At 37.7% G+C, this 12,873-nt stretch overlaps 2 pseudogenes; both read left to right on the forward strand.

Moving 5' to 3' along the window:
- Positions 1 to 6,787: 6,787 nt before the first annotated feature.
- On the forward strand, positions 6,788 to 9,135 carry LOC18010004 (annotated as a pseudogene).
- A 572-nt stretch (positions 9,136 to 9,707) lies between these two features.
- Positions 9,708 to 10,425, forward strand: LOC112087975 (annotated as a pseudogene).
- The last annotated feature ends 2,448 nt before the right edge of the window (positions 10,426 to 12,873 follow it).

Raw genomic sequence — 12,873 nt, forward strand, 5'->3', positions numbered from 1 at the left:
TAACGATATTTATAAATTAAACCAAAACTAATGTTATCTGTTTATTTTTTTAAAGTATAACAACTAATTTTGTGAATTCTAATAACTAACCTAATCTATATTTATTGAAATAAAAACTAAGCTAAATTAAAATTAGAATTTTTGGAATTATTTTTAAATATAAATTAAAATATAAATTTTATTAAGATTATATTAAATTAACTTATTTGGTAATAAAAATAGTAGTTATCCAAAAATAGAACAATCTAAAGTAAAAATAATTATGTTTAGACACAAAAAGTGTTTTATGTTTTTGTGTGAAAAAAACAATTGAATGTGTTAGAGACAACTAAGACTATAATTACATAGAATATATAAAACCCGCTGCATATCTCCCAACTTGTGAGTTTTTTCTAATCTTTGTTTGTTCTTTTTATGAAATGAAATATTGGTAGGTTTTAGAGTTGATTCGTTGAAATGATATATCAGTCTATTAGATCTGATTCAAATGTAATCTTCTTCAAAGTTGAAGTGATTTAGGAATATGTTGTATTGGTTTAATTAGACTAATACTAAACTTATATCAACATATAAACTAAATGTACGTAAGAGGATAAAAGTATTTTAGTCGAAGACGTAAAGCTAATTTTTATTAAAAAATAAGTGAATTTTTAATTTTCAATTATAGAAAATTTTTGGATTTTAGATAATTTTTATTTTTTATCTAAAAATTAAATTACGATTCATAACAATGCATAAATATGAAAAATAATAAATGCACTTTTTTGAAATTTAAATCTACAATAAGAACAATACTTTGATGAGTGTTGAAAAAGCTAGTATGAAGATAACATGTGTATACACTCAAAAGAGTTAGAGATTAAACTCAATGAATTTTTTTTTTAAAAAAGCTTTCATTAAAATGAAAACTATTACATGAATCAAACTAGAACCAACAACTATGGGAACAGTAACAAAAAAAAGAGGATGGAATACATTTGCATAAACAAACGATTAGTCTTCGGAGATAAAGAAACAGAGAGCAGAAAACAGGGGAGATAGATCAAAGTCAGCTTGAAGACCAGATTCGAAGCAGACTAGATCCCATTTTCCGATCTGAGTTTTCCAAAGCCGAAGCTTTGTTTCGTAACACCCTCAAAGTACCTGCCAGAATCTGAGGAGGGGCCTGAATAACACCAAGATGAGATCGCCTATTTCTCTCTTTCCATATCTCATAGATAGAGGTCTGCCAGCCTTGGAATAGAGCTGTTGTTCTGTGAGCAGATGAAGTCGCTGTTGGCAACCAAGTGAGGATTTCGTCGCACAAAGTAGGACCAGCTGTAAGAAGAAGACGAGCAAGAAGACCTGCCTAGATAAACTGAGGATAGTTACAATGGGAGAACAAGTGGTTCATGTGGAACATCCAAGAGATGTGGACTCCACATCAAAACTCCATGCCACCATTCTGGACAGAGTCAGATTCCTATCCAAAGTGAACATCCAAGCGGTTGTAGCGTGTTTAGGGATTAAACCCTTAAACCAAATAATTTTGTGCCAAGACACATTCGGCCGGATCTCTCTAATAGTATTCCAAACCTCTTTGGAAGAGAACTTTTAAACATTTCGATCACCAATGACCCACGACGCAGCATCAGAACCTGAAGATAAAGAAATTGAAGCGATGTATGAAAGAAGCTGCATCTGTAAATCCAAGCGAGCCGACGGGAGAGTCCAACCAGCCGGCGTAAAGTAATCACTCACCAGAAAAAATAGGGGGATGCCCATCGAGGCAGGACCAGACTGGCTTAGAAAGTGTATCAATTGGCCAAAAGGGGTCCATGGATCCCACCAGAAAAATGTTTGTCCTCCAGAACTAATTTTGATACGAAGGAAGGTAACCGCCTTGTGACAAAGCTTGAGAATCTTTCGAAACATCCAGGAAAAACCAGCAATTTTCTCATTTAAAGACCAGAAACAACCTCGTGAGAGATAGATGCTACGGATCCAAGCCACCCATATATAACCAACCCAAAAGAATAACATCCAGATCAGCTTTAGGGCGCAAGTTTCGTTCCAGCTAGAGATAGAACGTAATCAGGCCACTCTCCGCTTGGTAGAAGAGACAGCACTCCAAGAAACCCGAGCACCTGAGGAGATGTCTAATTTCCCATGCCAAAGAAAAGAGCCACATAAGGAATTTATCTTCTTAATCTCCTTTTTGGGCAGGAAAAATGCTGAAGTCTAGAATCCAATAATTACGGGGATAACAGAGCATAAAAGGGTTAACCTTCCCGCGAAGCTCAGGTGTCTATGTAACCAACCGTTAAGTTTTACTCTGATCTTTTGCAGCAGAGGATCGCAATCAGATATTGATAATTTCTTAGAGCGCAAAGGCAGACCCATATACCTAATAGGGAGGAAACCAGGCTGCAAAGATAATTTGTTTCTCAAGTCATCCAAGATTTCAGAAGGAATCCCTGAACAGAACATTGAAGTCTTGCTCATATTTACACTTAGGCCAGAAATCTTCTCAAACTACAACAAAACTGTGAACACACCCAACACAGATTCCACAGTCCCATCAACAAAAACTAGGAGATCATCCACAAATGACAGGTGAGTAAGATGGTTATTAGAGCACCGGTTGTTGTACTTGAAGATTCCCTCCTCAGCTGCTCTGTTAAGCATCAGAGAGAGGGCATTGAAAGCCAAAACAAAGAGAATTGGTGATAACGGATCTCCTTGGCGGAGACCCGATCTCCCTTTGAAGTATCCCAAAGTTGTGCCTTTGATGGTAACAGAAAACGAATGCGTGCAAATGCAGGTGCAAATTCAGCTAATGAAAGATGAAGGAACCTGATAAGCAGCCAGCGTTGATAGAATGAAGTCCCAACGGATAGTGTCAAAAGCCATCGCAATATCTATTTTCAGGGTTATCTTTGGTGGCATCAAATTATTGTGACATCTTTGAAGCACCTCAGCCGCCAACAGAACATTCTTAAGCAGCAATCTATCCTTAATGAAAGCTGTCTAGTTTGGGACAGCAATCTCTGGCAGCACTTTCTTCAATCTATCAGATAGAAGCCTCGTTATCAGCTTATACAGAGTGTTCAAACATGACGTAGGCTGAAAATCTTTTTAATTGTCTGCCCCTGGCCGCTTTGGTATTAACACAATAGAAGTTGCATTCATGGCGGATGGCATAAATGATGATTGAAAGAATTGTTGCACCGATGCAATGACTTCTGGTCCAATTACACTCCATGAAGCCCTGTAAAACTCGATACCCGTCAGGACCAGGGGTCTTGTTCAAGGGCATTTTAAACAGGGAAACTCTAATGCAGTCTGAGGAGATTGGAGCGGATAGAATGTCCCGGTGAACTGACGAACAGGTCACAGAGATAAGACGCTTTAAATATTGCCCCAGGAACGGACAAAAGTCACCCTTAATTGAACAGAAAATAGTAGCAAAATATGCATGAGTTAAGAGATGAACCTCCTCGAGAGAAGAAGTCTTAGAACCATCAGCTTTCCGAAGGTATTTAATGGCGTTAGAGGCGTTTCTTACCTTGGTGATGAAGTGAAAAAATATTGTGTTGAAATCACCCTCCTCTAACCATTTAATTCTGGACCTTTGAAGGAAGAAACTTTCTTCAGCCAGCCTTAAGTGCATCCAGATGTCACGAGCCTCTTTCTCACGGAGAATATTCATGGAAGAAGGGTCAGTTAAGGCTTGGATCTGGATAGACTGCAGCTTCTGATTAGCCTGAGAAACACGGTTCTCCAAATCACTATATTTCTACTTGCACAAAGCTTGTAAATGATTCTTGAGGGATTTAAGCTTAAAATCAACATCCTTTAAACTCTGAGCGGTGAGACCAACCGCGTCCCATTCATTCTTAACAGTAGCCAGGAACTGAGGCAATTTGGTATGAAAGTTGAAGAACTTAAAAGAGCGCGTACCAAAAGCAAGAGGCAAAGTAAGCAGCTTTATATGGCATGACGAGTGATCAGATAATTCTGGTGGCTCGAAGGTACAATGCCCAGAATGAAAAAGCGACATCCAGTTATCGTTTACTAAACAACAATCAAGCTTCCTTGCTGTAGGGGCTGAAGGTCTTTTGTTGGACCAAGTGACCCGTGGACCTTGGAATGGCAAGTCAGCTAGCCCTAAACCCGACAAACAATCACCAAAACACCTCATATCTGCTGTTGTGGAGACCAGAGAGGAGTTGGAAGATACAAAAGGCTGAAATATCTCTTTAAAATCCCCAACAACGAGCCATAGCATTGAGCACAGGTTAAAAGTAATATGAGTGTCTTGGAAGGATTGCCAAAGATCTCTCCTTTATTCCACTTCATTTGAGGCATAAACTTCTGTATAAAGTAAACGAATTACATCCTTCAATGTGACTTCGCAAGTAATAGACTGCTTATCCGAGAACAACTGACTGTTTGAAATCGGCTGCTTATAAATAATTCAGATCTTCTCCAAGTGGCGAATGCTGATAGTTTGATATAACATTCCATCCAGACCCAATGGCAGACAAAACATGGTTCTGTTTTATTCACTAACATGCGTTTCAAGGAGAGCCCCATACAAAATAGACCTTGACCTGATCTAATTAGCAAGAGGTCGATGCTTCGAAGACTCATTCAGACCGCGCACATTCCAAAAAAAAGTATCACACATATAAAATATTAGTTATGGTGATGACCCCCTTTGGATGGGGGATAACCGCCTCCGGGATTTGGGGAATGCTTAAAAGATCTTCTTAACCTCTTCTTCTTCTGCTTGGATGGAGAAGACGAATACGGATAATCATCCAGAGCTTGTTTTACATACTGGATAAAGTTAACTCCTGGTCGGAGATCAAATTATCTTCCTCTCTATGGACTACTGATTCCAAATCACTCAGATTTTCATCACATAGGAGCACCCCAAAATGATTAGAAAGAACCACCTCTGAGGCATCTGATGTGATCACATCTCCTTTGGCAGAAAGAGATTTTGGAACTGCTATAAAACCATCTTTGAGCACCACAAGAGGAGCCCCTGAATGATTTGCTTCTGAAACAACCACCTCATTTGAGGGTACCTGAATTGAGTTCATCCCAGATTTTGGTGGTAGAATCAAAGCTGAACTCGCCTCCGCCGAAATAATGTCAGCCACTTGCAAAGAGTCTGCAGCTTGGGGAGACACTGAAATTGATGAGATCGGATGACCCGACTGTTCCACTGCAGAAGAATCACCACTAGGGGCTTCGACCATGGGGGGTGGAAATGGTTCCTTCATATTTGATACATCGCCACACTCGGGAAAATCGTCAACTTGGAATACTTATGATGATTTCTTCACCCATTTTTGACCCAAAATACAACTTGAGCCTGGAGAATAGAGGGGACCCGTACCCTTCTCCTTCAGATCCGATTTACCAGCACCTCCATTCCTGTTCTTTGAGGCATGGTCTCTCTGAGCTCCTTCAGGGGCAGATTTCGGTCAAAGGTTAGCTTTTTGACCGATCTCACTACACACCGGGCACAAAGTAGGTAGCCATGGGTAGAACACCGAAAGGATAACCACTTGACCATCTTCACGCTCTATCTCCATATTGGCAGGGAGCGGCTTAGTTAGATCAGCAACAACCTTTATTTCAGCAGAGTTAATGCTACCTCTTACCGTAAAAAATAGTACCCAGATGACGGGCAATAAAACTCAGTCCCTCGGCAGTCACAAGGTCGAAAGGAATGTTGCTGATCTTTGCCCAAATCGGCACCTTATGAAGCGATGGAGGATCCAAACTGAATGAGGCCTTCCATTCGGTAACGAAGAAGGGCGAGTCACCTACCCTCCATAAATCATGTTGGAGAATCTTGCGACGAAGAGAAGCAGAAGGGATGTGGAAAAGAAAAACATTTGCGGACAAGTTTTGGATAGTTACCCGCTTATCTCTTTCCCACAGGAAATTTAGGACACCCCAGATCTTGTCGTGGGAAAGCAGTTTCCCGTTGAAGATACTGACGATGAAATTGGAATGGAGCTTGGCACCTCTTTCAAAAACCGCGTTTGGGACATTCACCCGAGGTCTTGTTTCCGCCGAGATAGTCACCGGAACCGAAGAGTTCTTGATTTTGCAGTTAGAGAATATCCTCGTGGCCCAATAAAAAGTGTCCCCCATTTTCTTCGACTGATTTAGGTCAGCTTGGGAAAAGACATCGGGAAAGGAGGGGTTCAACGCTTCCGGGAGCGGAGACAGAAGACGATTGTCCAGCGGAGCCAATCGACGGGACACCAGCTGACTCCACTAACGGAGCAGGAGGTGAGAAACATGGAAGCGACAACATCAAGCATCATTGAGTCCACAAGGCGAGGGACTTCGACAGACGGGGAAGGATGAGCAAATCGGGAGGCACCGGAGGATCCAGCGGAGCCACATCCGACATTTTACCAAAAAAGATTCGAGAACAGTAAAGTCGGCTAGAGTATCACTTTCGAAAAAAAAACGAGGTTTTTTTTTCATAAAATATTTTTACATCTTAACTCAATGAATTTTTAAGTGAATGATTACTATTTTTTTTTGGAGCACCTGGTTTTAGTTTTAAAATATCAAAATTAAAATTTTTTTTACATATTTAATTTTTTGAAAATCTCTTCTTTATTACTTTTTGAAAATCTCTTCTTTATTAATTTTTTGAAATTTTTTGAAAATCTCTTCTTCTTTACATATTTAATGTCTATTACTTTTTTAAAAATGAAGGAAAAAAACATATTAATAATTTTTTTTGGCAACTTTAATTTTGTACTAGATGAATACCCGCATGTACATGCGGGTGTTTTGTTTGTTTTAATATACATTATAAAATTACATTTGTTTTACAAAATTTTTTTTTTTCATAATATAAATATCATCCAAATTTGTGAAAATATAATCATTAAATGAGATTTTTTTTGTTTTAATATAATTTATTAATAGACATTTTTTATAAGTTTAATCTTTTTTTTTGTATTTGGTTATATGAATATCATATGAACTCGTAAAATGTAGTCATTATTTTTTGTAGATGTAATAACTGAAACTTCAAATCATACATCGAATATAAGAGACTTTCAACCAAAATTAAAATAGATTTTATTAGAATTTAGAATTTCAAGAGCTGACCATGAAGCTTTGTCATTGATTTGCTTAAACAATAGAGCTCATTTCCTTGTCTTCTTTGACTAATCAATCAAGATTAAAGGAAATAAAAAAATCAATGAACATAACTTGAACCTAATCGTTCGAGATTAACTAAATTCTTTTGAGATGAGCTTTTTCTTAGCAATCAGTGGCAAATTCCCAACGGGAACAATTATAAGAGCTTACTCTCTGCTACTTCGAGTCCTCCCTTCAAAACCATCTTATCCTCTACTTTCTTCCTAGTCTCACCAAGTGTCTTCTCCATGTTGTCGTACTTCTTCTTTATGCTCAAACAGTGTTGTGTTCTTCTTTGTTTTTGTTGATTTCTGCCCGAAACTTCAAGTCTCAACCCTTTGTTTCGGTTGTAGCTTTGTCATTGGTAGGTATGCCTTTATACAAAGAAAATGAATCAATATCTATGTAAACAAAACCAGAATGAATTCAATACAAGGAATCTAATGCAACTTTCAAAAACCCATAAATCAAAGAGGAGACGAAGAATAAAAAATCTTACATATTGACTTGTGGAATTTTGAGTCAATTATAGAAAGCATTGGAGATTGTTTGAGATTCCATCTTTCCACCTTCTAAAATGGAAATTAATTTGCAGTTCATTATGAACCATAAATTAATATGCATTTCTTTTTTGGTTTCTATGTTCAATTAAAAACGAAATTAGTATAATTTAATTATTTAATTCTCTCATAATTTTTTTTAATCTGATGTGTCAAAAAAATGGATGCTGATGTGTTAATTTTGTGAGACTCAACTGAGTCTTTATATAATAAATTAGTTGTTCCAAGTTCAAACCATTGAGGCACTTCAGTTTATAGTACAAGTATCTACATAACGGAAATTGAACCCATATGATTTAAATTGGCTAAACTATTTAAGGTACGAAACATTAGTCTAATATATTGATACAAATATTCTAAAAATATGTTCACGTTATATAATGCTGAGAGAAAATTGCAGCATTGGATCAGCAAAAATGATGAATAAAGTTATAAAACTAGAAAATCAACCAGTGGATAGTCAAAATGGTGGTGGAACTCATGTGCAATCACATGACAGTCTGAGTCACTAGTGACTTTGACAAGTGCATCAAAGCTTATACTGCGAGCAACTGATTAAATGTTTGTTGGTGGACAACTTTAAAAAAATTGTTTGTCTTATTACTTAAGAAACATGGATTAGTTTTCAAAGTCTTAACAGCATAAGTTAGTTTTCAAATTATAAAAGTTTTTTAGTTCATCAAACCAAAATTTCCCGTAGTGAAACTTAAACTTTCCCATGGCACTTGTAAAAGAAATAGAAACCAATATGCAAAGAGCATGTCCTCGTTCTTGTGTAACCTTGTCATAAACTCTGTTTTTTATGTAGACGCTGAATTCAAGAACACAGGATTGGAAAGGGCAGATAGATTGGGCAAGGATTTGGAATGGTTCAAGGAACAAGGTTACTCCATTCCAGAGCCAATGACCCCTGGTAAAATATATGCTCAGTATTTAAAGGATATAGAAGAGAAGGATCCTCAAGCATTCATCTGTCACTTCTACATGATCTACTTTGGACAGAGCGCCGGTGGTCGAATGGTTGGGACAAAGGTAAAACAAAAAAGCTTTATGTGCTAAATTCTCACTTAAAAGTCGATCTTTTTCTGAAGATTTACAAGTTTTAACAGGTATCTAAGAAGATACTCGACGATAAAGAACTTGCGTTCTACAAATGGGGACGGTGAACTTTCCGAATTGTTGCAGAACGTGCGGGAAAAGTTGAACAAAGTAGCTGAGGTATATAATATAGGATAACTGTGCGAAGAATGAGAAATTAAGCTTGGTGATTTTTTTTAACTCTAAAGCATATTTTATATTGATTGCGCAGTTGTGGACGATAGAAGAGAAGAATCATTGTTTGGAAGAGATTGAGGAATCGTTCAAGCTTTCTGGAGAGATTCTTCGTCTCTTATTGTCCTGATTTGATATTTTTGTTGTCGAAAATTTGGGTCACTTTCCATATCCGTCTATTTTAAGTATTTTCAACAAAACAATATATATGGGCTCCTTCAATTTGAGTACTGAACTATTTTTAAGTCAATAATATCTTTCTACTAATCTTTTTCTACTTTAATTATTAAAGAAGACAAAAAATTACCTAGGACATAAATTATATGTAACAAACGTGTATGGTCAAATTGAAAACTAAAATTATTTGTTCATCAAATAATTTAGACGACAAATTTGATTAAGAATATCATATTGAGAGTATACTAGGATTATGAGTAATATTTAATGGAAATGGACTAATTTACTCATTGTTAAATGATTTTTAGTTGGAAGCCATGAAAATTAATATGGCAAGTGGCACATGTGTATGCAATTGCTAGTTGCTTTTACGGTCTTTTCCGAGAAACGCTTAACTTTGACTCTGATCCATGTCTCGGAATGAAGAAGCGTACGCAATTTTGGTTAGATTTATATTATATGTAAAATTTAACAAAACACAGAATATCATGGTAATTAACTTATCTTCCATGTATATATACTTATATGATTGATGAAGAGAAATTTTTATATCTTTCTGTTTTTATCTTTACACAACCGTCGTGCAAATTGTTCTGCGCTCAGGCCTCAGGATGGGGGTTTAATGAAGGCTCGTGCCTCTTAAAACTCTTCAAGAAAAAGGATTTTTGGAGGAGAACAAACTGATCGTTAAAGTGGAAGTAAAAGTAGTTGAAGTTGATGAAGCACAAGTAACTGGGAAGGAGACAATGGATGTTTGTGGTTTCCAAGTTCGTGGTTTTTTTTTGAATTCCCTTTTCTAGGATTGGAACTGCTTAGCATTATAGCATAATCTTTTTCTTGTGGACAGGTACCCTCAGTGGGTCGGATTTTCGTGGAACACCCGAACATTGCTTTGAATTTCAAACTAAAGAACCAATTGGTGAGGAGAACATACATGAATACCCTCCTTGGTCTCATCGAGACACTGAACAAGCCTCCACATAGGTTATCTGAGACTGAGCTAAGCAATGTTCACAGCGAGTTGATCGAGCTAACAGAAGCTGGCTTCAAGCTAGGCTGGTTGAAAACAAAGCTAAATGAGGTCCTCTCGGAGAGGAAGAAAACAAATGCTAATAGTTTTCGATTCCAAGAAATCGAGGAACACATCAAGAATCTCAACCTTGAACTGGACACGGAGAAGGTCAGGTCTGCTGCTTCTGCTGCTAAAGTAATGTCGTTAGAGCAGATCTCAGAGCTGAGCTGAGCAAAGAGAAGGCCAAATCTACTACTCCTAAAGACGTTGTCCAGGGTGTTGTTCACTCTTGGGAAGTATTGGATTATGCAGATCTCGGTAATGAAAAAATAGAATAAAAGACATTTTATTACTATGTTTTTTTGTTTTCTTTTATAAATCAAGAAGTTGAGTTTTATGATCGTTTCAATCTGAATCGAAGCTGCCAGTTTCGGAGTTGATTTGATTATATAACGGGAAGGATTGAACACATTACAAAGAACGATCTTACCCACACACGTACGCAAAAACGTCTCCAAATATGTCTTGCGCAAGTCTTTAATATACGTAACAATCACTACAACATGATGGTAGAACTAAGTTCCAAAAATAGAAACGTCTCCAAATGTGCCTTGCGTCACAAGAAAATGCATTTCAGCACTTGACTTATGAGTTATGACCTTCAGGAAAGAGTAGTAACAATGATCTTCGTCAGGGAAACTTCGGTTCAAGGAAGAAAAACCAAGATTTAGAACCAACCGAAGACAAAAGTTGCGATTCTATAAGGGTAAGTGATAGCGTCTCCTCCCGTGTCTCACTAAAAACTAATTAGAACATAATATCTCTTCTAATTATTGCTGAGTCACATTCACACTATCGCATGTTCATGCAATGATGCAAAAAAGAAAGAAACTATGTGATTATTCGCCTGACTCATGTCATGTGAGCGTGCATATGAGTCAAATTGCTGTGTTTTCTTCATTGTTTTTGCTTTTATGACTCTTAGTTCTTGAGTTAGTAAATAATACATATTTTTCTTTTTATTATATAAAAGAAGATACTTTAAATTTGCTAATTCAAATGATCAAATGATCGTGACACACATGATCATCGTATGCCTTTTCCATTGACAATGAGCAGAGCAAGCATTGCGACAAATTTACAAGGCAATAATTTGGACGTCTTGTAAAAGCTGTTTCAAAGAGACTGAAGGTAGAACACACAGAAATGTTATTTGTCTTTTATTAAGAATCATTTCGACAATTCTTCAGATTTGTCTAATCAGGATTACACGAACTTGCTATTGCAATTTGACACTGACCAATTCTTAATCTATCCAACCTAAACACAGCAACAGCTGTGTAACTAAGACAATACAACACTCACTAAAGACCCCAACCTCTCACGTGGCTAGTTTCTTGTGACTTGTTCTCTCTGAAGGGTACCTAACACAAAACCCTTTTTTCCATCTTATACACATTCCCATAGATTGTGTTTATCCTCTTTCCTTATCGTTAGAATCCTCTGATCTCCATATCTTGGATACTCGATCTCACATAACAGCTTCTTGCCAACTCCAATTCCTCGCTGCCACGTCAGCACCACTTACGTTATTCACCTTGTCTTCGTATTGAGTTTCTCGCGCCTTTTACACTCTGTGCTACACATGTGTCCCTGTTGATCGTCAATTCTTGACTCTTACATTCTCCCCCTTTTTATTTGAATATGTCACTCAAAACAACCTGCACAAAGAGCTTAAACACAACAACACACAGACAAGCCCACAACAACAGCTGCCATGGAGATTTCAAAGCATATCGAATAATCCAAAAACATCAACACATTCAGTCCAAAAGATCAACCAATGAACTTAAGATCCAATACAACCGAAATACGAAAGCAAACTTCAGAGTTTTAACAACTTCCAAAATAAACAGCAACACTCTAGTTTGCTGCCCAGCCATCCTCATCCTCGGACTCATCACCCTGCTCCCCCTCAGTGTGTGCTCTTCCTTGCTCCGACCATGCCTGTCCTGATGAGAAACTCATTTTGGCGTACTATCTCCCTGCTTGAGTGCATATTCAGATAAAATACAACAAGACAGTCCAACCCAGAAGACGCAAGAGAGATACTTACCTTTAACATGCAGTTGAATGCGTTTGAGCAAGGTGGCAAGCTGGTCCAGGTCTGCTGCAAGTGACAGAGCTGCTTGAGGTTCATCATCTTCAGAACCACGTCCATCCTTTGGATCCAATGTAATTTGGATGGGGAATCCTTCCAAAGAACGGTCTCCTCGGTGACCAGGTACCACACGCTGAAAACAAAGGAGCTGGAAGATGAGATTCGGAAACATGAGTTTGTTGTTAATCATCTCCGGATTTCAAGCAGCAGCCAACATCTGATCATACACCATCTTCCCGAAGTTGAATTTTCGTCCCGAATGATGTAGGCGAGGAGTCGAATCCTCTCTTTGACCATTGTAGTGTTGTTAGTCATAGGCATCCAATTGCAGCAACACAATTTGTAGAGCACGCCATAGAGAGGAGTTAGATGGCGAGACCGAAAGCCTTTCCAGCGACTCTTGCGCCCACCCGAGACCAAATTCACAGCTTCATCAATATGGATCTGCTCCCAATCACCATATAAAAGAGAATCGTCGACGATGAATATCTTATTGATAACTTCAGGGGTGAACTCAA

The sequence above is a fragment of the Eutrema salsugineum genome, unplaced genomic scaffold, assembly GCF_000478725.1.
Source record: "Eutrema salsugineum unplaced genomic scaffold, Eutsalg1_0 scaffold_8, whole genome shotgun sequence".
Lineage (NCBI taxonomy): Eukaryota > Viridiplantae > Streptophyta > Magnoliopsida > Brassicales > Brassicaceae > Eutrema > Eutrema salsugineum.